This window comes from Hordeum vulgare, chromosome 3H (genome assembly GCF_904849725.1).
Source record: "Hordeum vulgare subsp. vulgare chromosome 3H, MorexV3_pseudomolecules_assembly, whole genome shotgun sequence".
Classification (NCBI taxonomy): domain Eukaryota; kingdom Viridiplantae; phylum Streptophyta; class Magnoliopsida; order Poales; family Poaceae; genus Hordeum; species Hordeum vulgare.
In genome coordinates, this window is record NC_058520.1 from 600903825 (window position 1) to 600915378 (window position 11554).

General features: G+C 45.8%; 1 long non-coding RNA gene across 1 annotated transcript; it reads right to left on the minus strand.

The window, feature by feature from the left end:
* Positions 1–2443: 2443 nt before the first annotated feature.
* On the minus strand, positions 2444–3612 carry LOC123440995. Its single transcript, XR_006630389.1, has 2 exons — positions 3316–3612; positions 2444–3248 (listed from the first exon to the last, which is right to left on the minus strand). It is a non-coding gene; the product is annotated as an uncharacterized LOC123440995 (long non-coding RNA).
* Between the last annotated feature and the right edge of the window lie 7942 nt (positions 3613–11554).

Consider the following 11554-nt stretch of genomic DNA (forward strand, 5'->3'; position numbering starts at 1 on the left):
TGTTTAGACAGGATATGAAGTCGTGTCCTGATAGGACACTTGTATCCTAGGCCTCTCATATATAGCGGGGGTAGACACACGATGTAACCTATGCCAACATAATACCACGGGTGCGCGGGGAGCCGGCGACGTGTGCCGGCACCCGGGCGGCCGAGGTGCGGTATTGTGACGGTGTCACGGGGAGGAGCGCCCGTAGTCAGGCCCCGGGGATGTAACCATATCGGTGAACCTCGTTAACAAATCTCGGTGTTGTGCTTGTATGATTGCTTGGTCCTCGGTTGATCAACGAAGTGCCTCGGATTATTCTAACAAGTGGTATCAGAGCAAGGTTTCGAGAGGCTGTGAAAGTTGATCTAGAGGTGGAGCAGAACTCGTCGAGTCGGTTGGGGGTCGAGACATGCGACCAGAAAAATCGACGGGAACGGCGGAAGTTGTAGTTCTTCGAGAAGTAATCGCATCGTGGCAGCGGCGTATAGCGTACGGTAAGTCCGGTCTCGACGAGATCGCAAGGCAGAGGAACGTGCTGCAGCGGGCGTCTCAACGAGATCATGGAAAACAGCAGATGTGATCGGCTTCGGCTTGGCGGCGGTTATGGTGCCGCAGTAGCGGCCTATGGCCCAGGACGGGCAGCCCAAGCGGTGAGAGGTGCTGGTGGGCGTGGCCCCGTGTGGGGGCTGGACAGGCGGCGCGGTGTGCGTAGCTGGAACCAGCCAGATTAGAGCATCGATTGCAATGGACCTGTTGCTGGCTCCATTGTGCGGGGCGGAGTCATCAGGTGTGCGTGTGGTTTTCAACTAAAGGCCAAGGAGTGCACGTATGTTAGCTGCTGGAGGCATATGAGATTTGTTTGGAAGTAAAAAAGGAAAGTAGATGGAGTTGCCCATAGAAGGAATTACGAGGCGTAGCCTTGTTTGGTCAAAGCTACAAGGAAGGTTTTTCTTGGGCATTTTTGTTCTTGATGTGCACGGAAGTTGTACATGATAGAGCGGCGCGGACAAGTGGGTCGTGACAGGATCATGCATACACATCGCATCAAGCAAGGCACCGAGATGTGTGGGCGGATACGGCGCAGGGTGGAGCATGTTTGTAGTCAGACAATTTGACTGGGTCGGACTAGACAGTCTGATGGATCGACGTGGATGTCGGTTAAAGCAGAAGACGGTGGTGATTTCAGCGACGACGACATAAGAGTGTGATGCTGATGGTGACCAACTTCTGGGGCGTGAAAACACGCAGCACAGGTCTGAGAACTTGTGCAGCTTTCGACGGACTATGGCGCAGGGTTGATTCAAGGTTGTGTACATATGAAAGGTTGAAGTCGACAAGGCGTGCGGTAGCATGGCCAGCTACATGGAGTCATGTTGAAGGTGGAGTTGGAGTCTAGCGGAAGACTTCACTCTGTGCTGATGGAGGGGCTACGGCGTAAGAATTCGGAGAATCGTAGCCTATTTCAGTGGGATAGCGAGAGACGCGTGGATCAGATTGGGTACCAGTGGTCTGATAGAGACGTGATACTCGGCATTGGTCGGTAATGATCGATGGTTCTCTGCAGTAGGGGGTTTGAGTGGTGTGGGTCTGCAGCCCTAGAGACTTGACCAGGACAGCAGAGGCTCGAAGCGGTGATAGCGGCGAGGCGTGCGGTAAGCACGAGACACAGCGACAAACCAAGGCACTGGTGGTTAGACATGTGGTCAGACAAATTGTGAAGAGGGTGCTGAAGCAGTGTTGACGAGTACCAAATTGAAGTTGGTGACTGGGTCTATCGGTGCTAGTTGATGGACAAGGGTTGACCATGGAGAATCTGAGAAAGTGGCGGAAAATCTGAAAGTGTTAAAAGCGGAGAGAGTACATGACCGTATATTCTGTGGTGTTTTGTGCACATGGCAAAGTGCGGATAACAAATACGGAAGGAGGCATAGTGCTATAGCTGTGGGACATGTCAGAGACTATCCGAAAAAAGGATGAGACAACTGCGAATTTCACTCAGGGTGACACAAGGCGACGGTGAAATTCCTTCAAGTTTCATACGGACGGTCAAGAAAGAGCAAGGATGTTGAGTTCAGGTAACTTTTATATGTGGCATTCAATAAGTGGGTTGTTCACTTTCACGCAGGTCAGTGATCAGTGTGTGATGGCATTGAATGGATACTCCGGAAGTTGGAAGCACAAAGTAGAGTAATAAGGAACTTAACTTTGCTCGAGGGTTGACTCTGAAGAAGACGAGAAGGGACTACAGTTGCAGGTGGAGTCACATGGAGTCTGGAAATAGCAGTGGTGTTCATGGCATATCTCAAGTCCAATGTACATGGAAGTTTGACGCATGGATGAACTCAAGGTGGTGGAGAATATTCGTCAAGGTGGAGTTTGTTAGAGTTGTGTCGAATATTATTGTACAAGGTAGGTTTCAGTTGGACTCTGAGTAGTATTGTGTTTAGACAGGATATAAAGTCGTGTCTTGGTAGGACACTTGTATCATAGGCCTCTCATATATAGCGGGGGTAGACACACGATGTAACCTATGCCAACATAATAGCACGAGTGCGCGGGGGAGCCGACGACGTGTGCCCGCGATCGGGCGACCGAGGTGCGGTATTGTGACGGTGTCACGGAGAGTAGCGTCCGTAGTCAGGCCCCGGGGATGTAGCCATATCGGTGAACCTCGTTAACAAATATCGATGTCGTGCTTGTGAGATTGCTTGATCCTCGGTTGATCAACGAAGTGCCTTGGATTATTCTAAGGAAAGGAACACCACCAGCCATTTGAGCAGCTTTGGTGATCATGTTCTGAAAATCCCGCGGCAAAATTAAAGGCATGTAAGCATCAGAGAAGTGTGCGTTAGTCAATTAATAATAAGAGATCTAAATGCTCTAAATTTCAAAGTTCACATGTCACGAATAAGCAGGAAGTTTCACAGTTCAGATGTCACGATTATTATAAGAGATCTAAATGGTCTAGATTTCAAAGTTCAGATGTCAATTAAAATGTTCAAAGTCTATTCCAGGTCAAAACATGATTAAGCTGGAAGTTTAGGTGGTCTACTCCAAGTCAAAACCGAAATACAGTGTTGTTTTGGTATCTCTGAATTTTGACAGGCACCCCAAAAATTCTCAATTCAACATGCTGTTTAGCGTCAGCAAAATCCAAAACAACCTGTTCGAGCTGAATGCAGAATCTGGCCCGCAAAAAAAAAGAAAAATCTAAGGACTTACCACTGGATTACGGATTGGGACTTATCCACCACAAACCTCTGCGCATTGCAAGGGAAACTGTCTTAAACCATGAGGAAAAGGGGGGAGTAAGAGGTGATTTCCTACCTCCGCCTCCGGAAGCGGAAGACGATGGCCTCGCCGGCGCGCGACCTCCGCTGCTCCCCGGCACGTCGCCGCCGGGCACCGGCGCTGGCTCTGCTCCCCTGCGGCTGGTTCGCCGATGTATCCTCCGGTCCAGGCAGCGCGGCCCGGAGTTGAGTGGGGAGTGGGGAAGGAGGAGGAGCCACTCGATTCAGTGGAGGACGGCGGTGGAGTGGGAGTGCAGCTCTTTTCCAACTACGGTGGACGCCAATGATGACTGGCTGACCGCGAGTCTCCGTCCGTCCGTGCCGACATGCTGTCTCACCGGGCTCACATCGACCGTGCGGTGCGTGTTAGCCTAGGCACCGTCCAGTAAGTAGTACCGTGTGAGCCCAGGGCACGGCACATGACAGAAATCTATCTATATATATATTTTGCAGATGCAAGAAATGAGAGAAAAATAATGTAGATTCAGAAGTATCACAGACTTTTTTGAAAAATGTAAACCAGCCTGTGGTTAAAGATTAGTTGGGCAGTGACATCTCTAACCCACCAACATTGAAGTCCTATCAATGATAGGTAGCGGAACTATGGACATGCATATTGACTCCCTATACTCACATGAATCATACTCGATTGAATTTAAAAAACAATCGCCGGGTGAGGAGTTCCTCCAACTGATTATACTAGCAAAAGAGCCCGTGCGTTGCAACGGGAGAAAAAATACCACACGCTTTTAATCTTTTTATAATCATTTTAATTTATTAAAATAATAAGCTAACTAACTAATGTAGTCAGTCCTATCCTATTTTGTTGAGAAATCAACCTGTCCATTGTTAATTCCATCATGATGAGAAATGAGAAATTGAGCGGGACAAGCAAAGCAAAACAAATAGGCTACGTGAATTGATCAATGAACTGTTATCTTATTTCACTCATGGGATAGAGAATGTGGGATCAGATGACAAACTGAAGGTGGTGTTCCATTCTCTGTCTCTACAACAATACAATCTTACATTCAACACATTCATTCATCAGCAAACAAATTCCCACAAAACAAAATTTCTTACCGGTGCTTGGCACACGGTTGGAGGCATGGGGAGGGGATCTCACCAGATGATGATTTTTCCTGCCGGAGGAGGGGATACGATGAGGGGAGCAAGGGTTAGGAGCCTCTATCTGGCCATAAGGAGTCGTCGTTGCCGCGCCATAACCTCGGAGTTCCCCGTGTGAGCCATGGAGGTCCGCCTCCACCAGCAAGTACTTCGCTCCGCCGCGCCTTATCCGCGCGCCGCCACCGTTCTACATCGAGGAGACGCATCTCCCCAATCACTGTAGCTGTCGCGTTGATTTGATCCAGAAGCTGTGCTCGAGCGCCGAAACGGGGGCAGCAAGCGGGCAGAGGTACGACCGCGGAGGCGGGTGGGTTGAAATCAACAACAGTGGTGGTTGAGGTCGGCCGCGGCGGCGAGTAATGTGGCAGCGGCCTGGGCACACGCCAGGGTGGACCAGGGTCGACGCGATGCGCTCGAGCGCCGCAACGGGGGCAGTGAGCGGGGAGAGGTACGGCCGCGGAGGCGGGTGGGTTGAGATCGGCAGCGGTGGCGGTTGAGGTCGGCCACGGCGGCGAGTGGTGTGGCGGCGGCCTGGGCACAGGCCAGGGTGGACCAGGGTCGACGCGATGCGCTCGAGCGCCGCAACGGGGGCAGTGAGCGGGGAGAGGTACGGCCGCGGAGGCGGGTGGGTTGAGATTGACAGCGGTGGCGGTTGAGGTCGGCCACGACGGCGAGTGGTGTGGCGGCGGCCTGGGCACAGGCCAGGGTGGCCCATGGTCGACGGGAGGAGGCGATGCGTACGGGTATAATTTTTGCAGCGATACAAGGTTTTTTTTTATAAAAATGACGCGGTGGGTTTTTCGACGGAAACAATAGCCTCTTTATTATTAGGTATAGATTACTCAAATTGGCCATTATATCGGGAGAGTGGTCCAGTTTGTAGAAAAAATGGATAGAAAACCTAAACAAGTTGGTCCATTTAATTATAAGGAAAGTCGGGCCCAAAACCATACAAATAACAAGGTTACAAGAAGATGAGAAAAACATGACATAAAACATAAGATAGGACCTAGTTAACAAACTAAAAGGGCCATCACCACAAACAACACAAGTAGCTCTTTGAATTCCGAGGTTCACTTATGTTGTGTCACAAATCTTCAAATAACAGCTGAAAATTCATTAAACAGGTTCACTTATGCTTTGGCAAAAAATCTTTCGATAAAAGCTGAAGAAAAGATGACCATTCTTTCGTGTAACATATTATGATATATGCTAGGTCACCCTCTATAACACTAAGCTTCCTAATTCTAAATAACCCGCGTTTAATTGAGGTCTTCAATTAAAATTACGTCAACCGATTTTGATCGGGTCAACAATTTCAAAAAGCTTTATTATTCAATTATTTTATACAATACGATATGCTTTCAAACTTTAAGGCCTCACAATTAATCGAGATATTCAATTTAGAACTGGGTCATCCGATTTTGACTACCGCTCTATGGTTTTGGTGACGATCCGTTCAGAACAAAATCAGTAGAAAAATTGCAGCCCCCATCTAAAAAAATTAGTTGCAGCTCTATAACATATTTGAGAATTTCATTTATAAATTTAAAGCAGTTCATGATTTTTTCAAATGTTGATTAATTGGAAAACAAATCATGGATTTACAAAAATGTTGATGAATATGCTCACATGTTTCCTGAATTTCAGAAATATTAAGAAACAAATCATGAATGATAATAATGTTGACAAATGCCAAACAATGTTCCTGAATATTGAAGAATATACCCAAATTTAACAATTTACATGAATTTAAAAATGGTTGTTCCGTAGATCCTGCAGGGCCATGCGTGCAATAAGGTTCCCCCCCCCCCCCCCCAAATAGTGCCTTATTGGGGTTTTCCCTTTCTTTCTGTTCCTTCTGTATTTTTAACCGAAAAAGGTTTTTGCCCCACTTTATAAATAAAGTAACCAACATCGATCATCTTGTACAGACTCACGCCACCACAACACACACATACCCAAGGCAAGATACATAGGCGCTGAGCGCAGCAAAACTACTCTAGTACTACAAGAGCAGCCGGAGTTCTCAACCATGAACACACCACCGTGAAGAGATGAAGACGCATATGACGAACCGTGTGCTCCAAGGCGGTGCCTTCAGGAAAGTTACAACACCAGAATGCCGCCACCGCCCGACCTGAGGATCAGAGTTTTCCCTGAGCAACACGACGAGCAATGAGAGCCGCGACGACGCCTTCAAGAAGGAAGCGAGCTACGCCGCGGCCGTTCCGTCCGAAGATGGACCAGGTTTTCACCCCGGCCAACACTCACCACCACCGGACGCCACATCCCGGCGACCACGCCGCCCACACGGCCATGGACACCGGGTAGCACCTAGCCACGGGCTCTGCCCATGAGCACCGCGGCACCACCACCAAGGCCGCCGCCCCGGCAACCTAGACCTAGACACCACCTCACCCGAGACCCCCTGCTACCCCAACCTCAGATACAAGCGACCACTGGGCGCTCCCCAACAGGGTGCCATCGACCCGTCCTGCTGCCGGGCGCGAGACGAGCTCGGTCCTGATGCTGGGTGCGAGACAAGGTCGGTCCTGCTACCAGGCGCGAGACGAGGTCGGTCCTGCAGCCGGGCGCGAGACGAGCGATGGACCGTAGTTGGGGAGGGCCGAACCTACGACGAGGGTAGCAACCAGACATTTTACTTTTTCATGAAATTTTACTTTTTGAACGTTTTCAAAATTTGTTAACATTTTATAAATTTATTAACATTAACAAATTCAAGTACAGTTTTAGGAAAATATGGTGAACAGTTTTACAAATTCAAGAACATTTTAAAAACCGGTGCACATTTTTTTAAAATCCATGTGAACGTTTCTTGGAGCTACCTTATTTTAGTAAATCGTTTTAAAAATCAGGAGAATGACAACGCAAGGGACGGAAAGCCAACATAGCTATACACTGGCACATGAACCAGGTACATTGCACCCAGTGTTAATCTATCCTTAACGATACCACAGGACACACACTCACCTGCGCGTTTAGCTGATTTGAGAGCTCCATGCATGGATCGATGCTTTTTAATTTAAAATCAGGCCAGCTGGGAGCTCTAGCTAATCAATCATCCTTAACTAGTGTATATCAGCTGGTACTAGAGACTAGCACCTGAGGTGACCTGAATCTGGATACAAATCCAGAACAGAGGGACATAATTAAGCTGTGTGGTACAGTCACTTGGGCAGCTAAAACAAACAACTAGCTACTTTCTCCTGCTTGTAATATTTATATATCTACCAAGTTCCCAACACGCTTGGTGGGTGTGCAAATTATTAAGTGCGAAGCTTCTAGAATGATCTAGAGGAGTAGCCACCATGGCTATGGCTGTGTGCATCAATCAATATAGAGGCCGGAGTTATCCTCCTTTTCCGAAGAAGAAAAAAGAATGTGTTCAACATGGCTTGAGCTTACCATAGTTTCTCAATATGGTAATTTTCTCATCTTGCCACTGCTCTATGTGAAGTTATCATCTGTTGCAAAGCTTTTGCACATACACAAACTTATCCAAATAATCCAATCATGCAGCCTGGTCGTTAATCATTATTAGCACTACGGATCGGTCTGTCCCAAATATGACAGGGTGGGTCTGGCTTATATTATTATATAGAGTATTGTTAGTTGTACCATGGCCGTACATGCCTTGGATTCTCCACAGATGTATGTAAGCACGACTTGACAAGCCAAGCCGTGGATATATGTTATAGCCAGCTTCGTGTGTGCTTCCAGTTGAAAGAGAGTGGCCCAGGAGACAATGTCATTGGTATAACAAGAGCTAGCTCAGAGTGGCAGGGAGCTAACTAGCTAGGCCGGTGATGGACTCCACGGCGGTGCTGCTCCTGGTTGCAGTGGTCGCCGTCCTCCTCTGCTACCCTCTCGTCCTGCCGGCGCTTCCGCCTTCTCCACCGGCGCTTTTCATCTGGATCCCCGTGCTCATGCTGCTTCTGCTCTTGGCCCTCGCTTTCTCCCCCGCTCACTGATGACGATGCATGCACAGTACCCAGCTAGCCTAGCTGAATCGCAAGGTTATTCTTCTCATCCTCCTAGCTGGCCATGCATGTATGATGCTTCCAGGAGGAGAAACATTGTAGAATCCCCAGCTAGCTAGCTAGGATATCAGCTAGTACCTTCAACCAATTTGCTGATCATATGTAGGATCATTTAGGGAAGCGCTTTGTGTCTCTTAATTATCTTGATCGAATAAATATGTATTAGTAATAAAGATGTATTATAATCAGCAAATTGGTTGGACGAACTAGCTTGATGCTTCCGAGAGGGGAACACTGTAGATCGAATCCACAGCTTGCTAGCTAGGAGATCAGCTAGTTCGTCCAACCAGTTTGCTGATTATACATGTAAGATCATTTAGGGAAACGTTTTGTGTCTCTTAATTTTCTTGATCGAATAAAGATGTAGTAGTATTTTGTATGTTCTGTAGTTCTTACAGTTTTCCTTTTCGAGAATAATATCCCTTGCTGGTTGATGCATGGATTGGACACCCGATTGAGCAAACATTTTGTGATCCTCTTTGCTGGTTGTACGTACGTGCCCTCCTCATTTTCCATTACTCACCGAACAACTCTCCCGAACAGCAAAGTGCAGCTGGCCATATCTTGACTGTGGATTTTGATGTCATCTGAAAAACAAACGAAATGAGATCGAGGAAATCTTTCTTTTTTAATAACAAAATAGCAGGAGCAGACCAGCTCCAGTGTAAGGCACAATCAATATATGTACTTGTGTGTGGTTGCCATGGCATCGAGATCCAGCTTGATTCGGCAGACCTACCACACCAGCTACCTGGGAGTTAATTAGTTAGAAATTAGTTGCCCGGGGCCTAGAATATTTTGATAGAAACATACTTGATTTAGTTATTTTGTGTGCACGTACGCGTGAAGTTTAATATATAGACATACATATTAAATCCACCGCTTATGCTACCTTGCATAGCGAGACCACGTTTCGAGCTTTTCTTTGAAAATAAACATGTTATTGCTTAACTGAAATTTATAAGGCCCTGTTTGGAACCACTCAGATTATATAATTCAGTTTTTATAATCTATTCTGTCTTCAAACAGGACAGATTATGGTGTAGATTATAAAAACTAGATGGACAGATTATTAAAAACTCATAATCTACTCTACCCCAGCTAAAATCAGATTATGGATTGCTAATGATCCATTACCCTTGTAAAGTTGGAGATAATTACATTCCTGTCACCGCCACCCTCCTCTTTTAAAAAAACAAAGGACGAACAGGTCATTATGCAATGTAAAATCTGGATTATAGTTTATATTATCTGACCTCCAAACACGTCCATCTAAATTATTTTTATAAAACCAGATTATATAATCTAGATTATTATAATCTATTGTGGTTCCAAACAGGACTAGGGTTATTTAATGTACTCCCTCCGTAAAGAAATATAAGAGCATTTAGATCACTAGCTATATTAATAGATGCAGACTAGGGTTATCGATCTGTCTTGAAAAAAGTGCATCCAACAAACTGAGTCGAAAGTTTTGGCATTTCATTGGGATGGTGTCCTCTAGAGTCTAGAGTCGTTAAGGGAACAATAAGCCAGCCACTGTTCCATGATAGAGGACCTTGCCACGGCGATCCTCAATTACGGCTGCTTTTCATTTTGGCTTACTAGCCCAGTACAGAAGTTGTTCCACCATGCCACGAATAGGAGTCCTCACTAACACTACTATGCAGAATTCATGCCATGTTGCAGATTATAAATTGTTTTGGAGACACCTGTGGGGTAAAGACATGCATACGTTGCAATTTTTCCCAATAAATTGGGAAGGACCCAATTTAGAGAGCATCACATCATCACGTTAGCATAATATCTCTAGGTTATCATAAATAGGATATTAATATCTATTAGAACACCTAGCATATCCACAAAATCCTACACTAACAAGAAACAACACGCGAACCAACATGTGCATGGTTGGATAGTTAGAGGGACAGGGACATCCCTAGCCCATCACGGTTCAATACCTGATGCTCGCATTATATTTCTGGATTTATTTCAGAATTTTCGACGATGCACATTCAAGTTGCCGTCAATGACGAGGCGCCTGCAGGGACTTCGTAAATCTCAAGATGATATGCCGAACCAACACTACTAAAGATAAGCCTATGAGTGGTGTTGGATGAAAGGCTAGTAATAGTGCGGGTGCCGCACTACTACTAGCGTGTTGTAGCTAACTTTCTAGTAGTACCACGGGATAGTAACCCGCTCTACTGCTACTTCGGTTAGCAGCAACGCGTGTTCGACCCGCGCTATTACGTACAAGTTAGCTGTAGCATGGCCCTGTACTCCGCGCCATTACTAACTATGTGTATTTCTCTACATATTTATGTAGTATTTATACATCAGTTATAGAGGTTTTTATACAGTCCAATATATACATATAACATTAAAAGTACAAACACAACAATGCCTCATCATCATCACCATAGTGATATAACAATGTCTCATCATCAAGACATCAACATACATTTATTAACCACTAGCACATAGTAGTCATACAACAAGATCGACAATACAAATTAATTGTTACCATCCTAGGTGGATAACTTCTCGACATATAGTAGTCATAACACGACCAACGAAACCAACTAATTGTTATCATCCTAAGTAAATATATTCCAAGCACATAGTTGTAGGACCTACTCCTCTCTTTTAGGAAGAATAGAAAAGAATAGGAAAACCCCTCCATCTCCATGATGAAGCACAGAGATCCACCGGTCTCCAATTTGTGGCATGTGCTCATTGACAATTTATCTCCATCCTTGATAGTAAGGCATCCATGTGGTTGGTGTTCAGTTGAGTATCTATATTTGAAACTGGTCTTCAAAGGGCAAATAATTGTCATTTCACCTTTCAAATGCATCGACGCAGACACACAATCATTTGGGAGCTTCTGTTGAATAACATAATAGTGTAATTAGAAATGTAGTTTATTTAAGAAGAATGTATGGAAAGTATGAAATAGTGACATGACATTAAAAAAAATTACCATGATATTTCTATGAATGTTAACTTCACTCAACTTGTGGACTAGTGGCACATATCGTGTGGTGTTTCGGCCAGCTCCATAAATGCTCTTAAACCGCA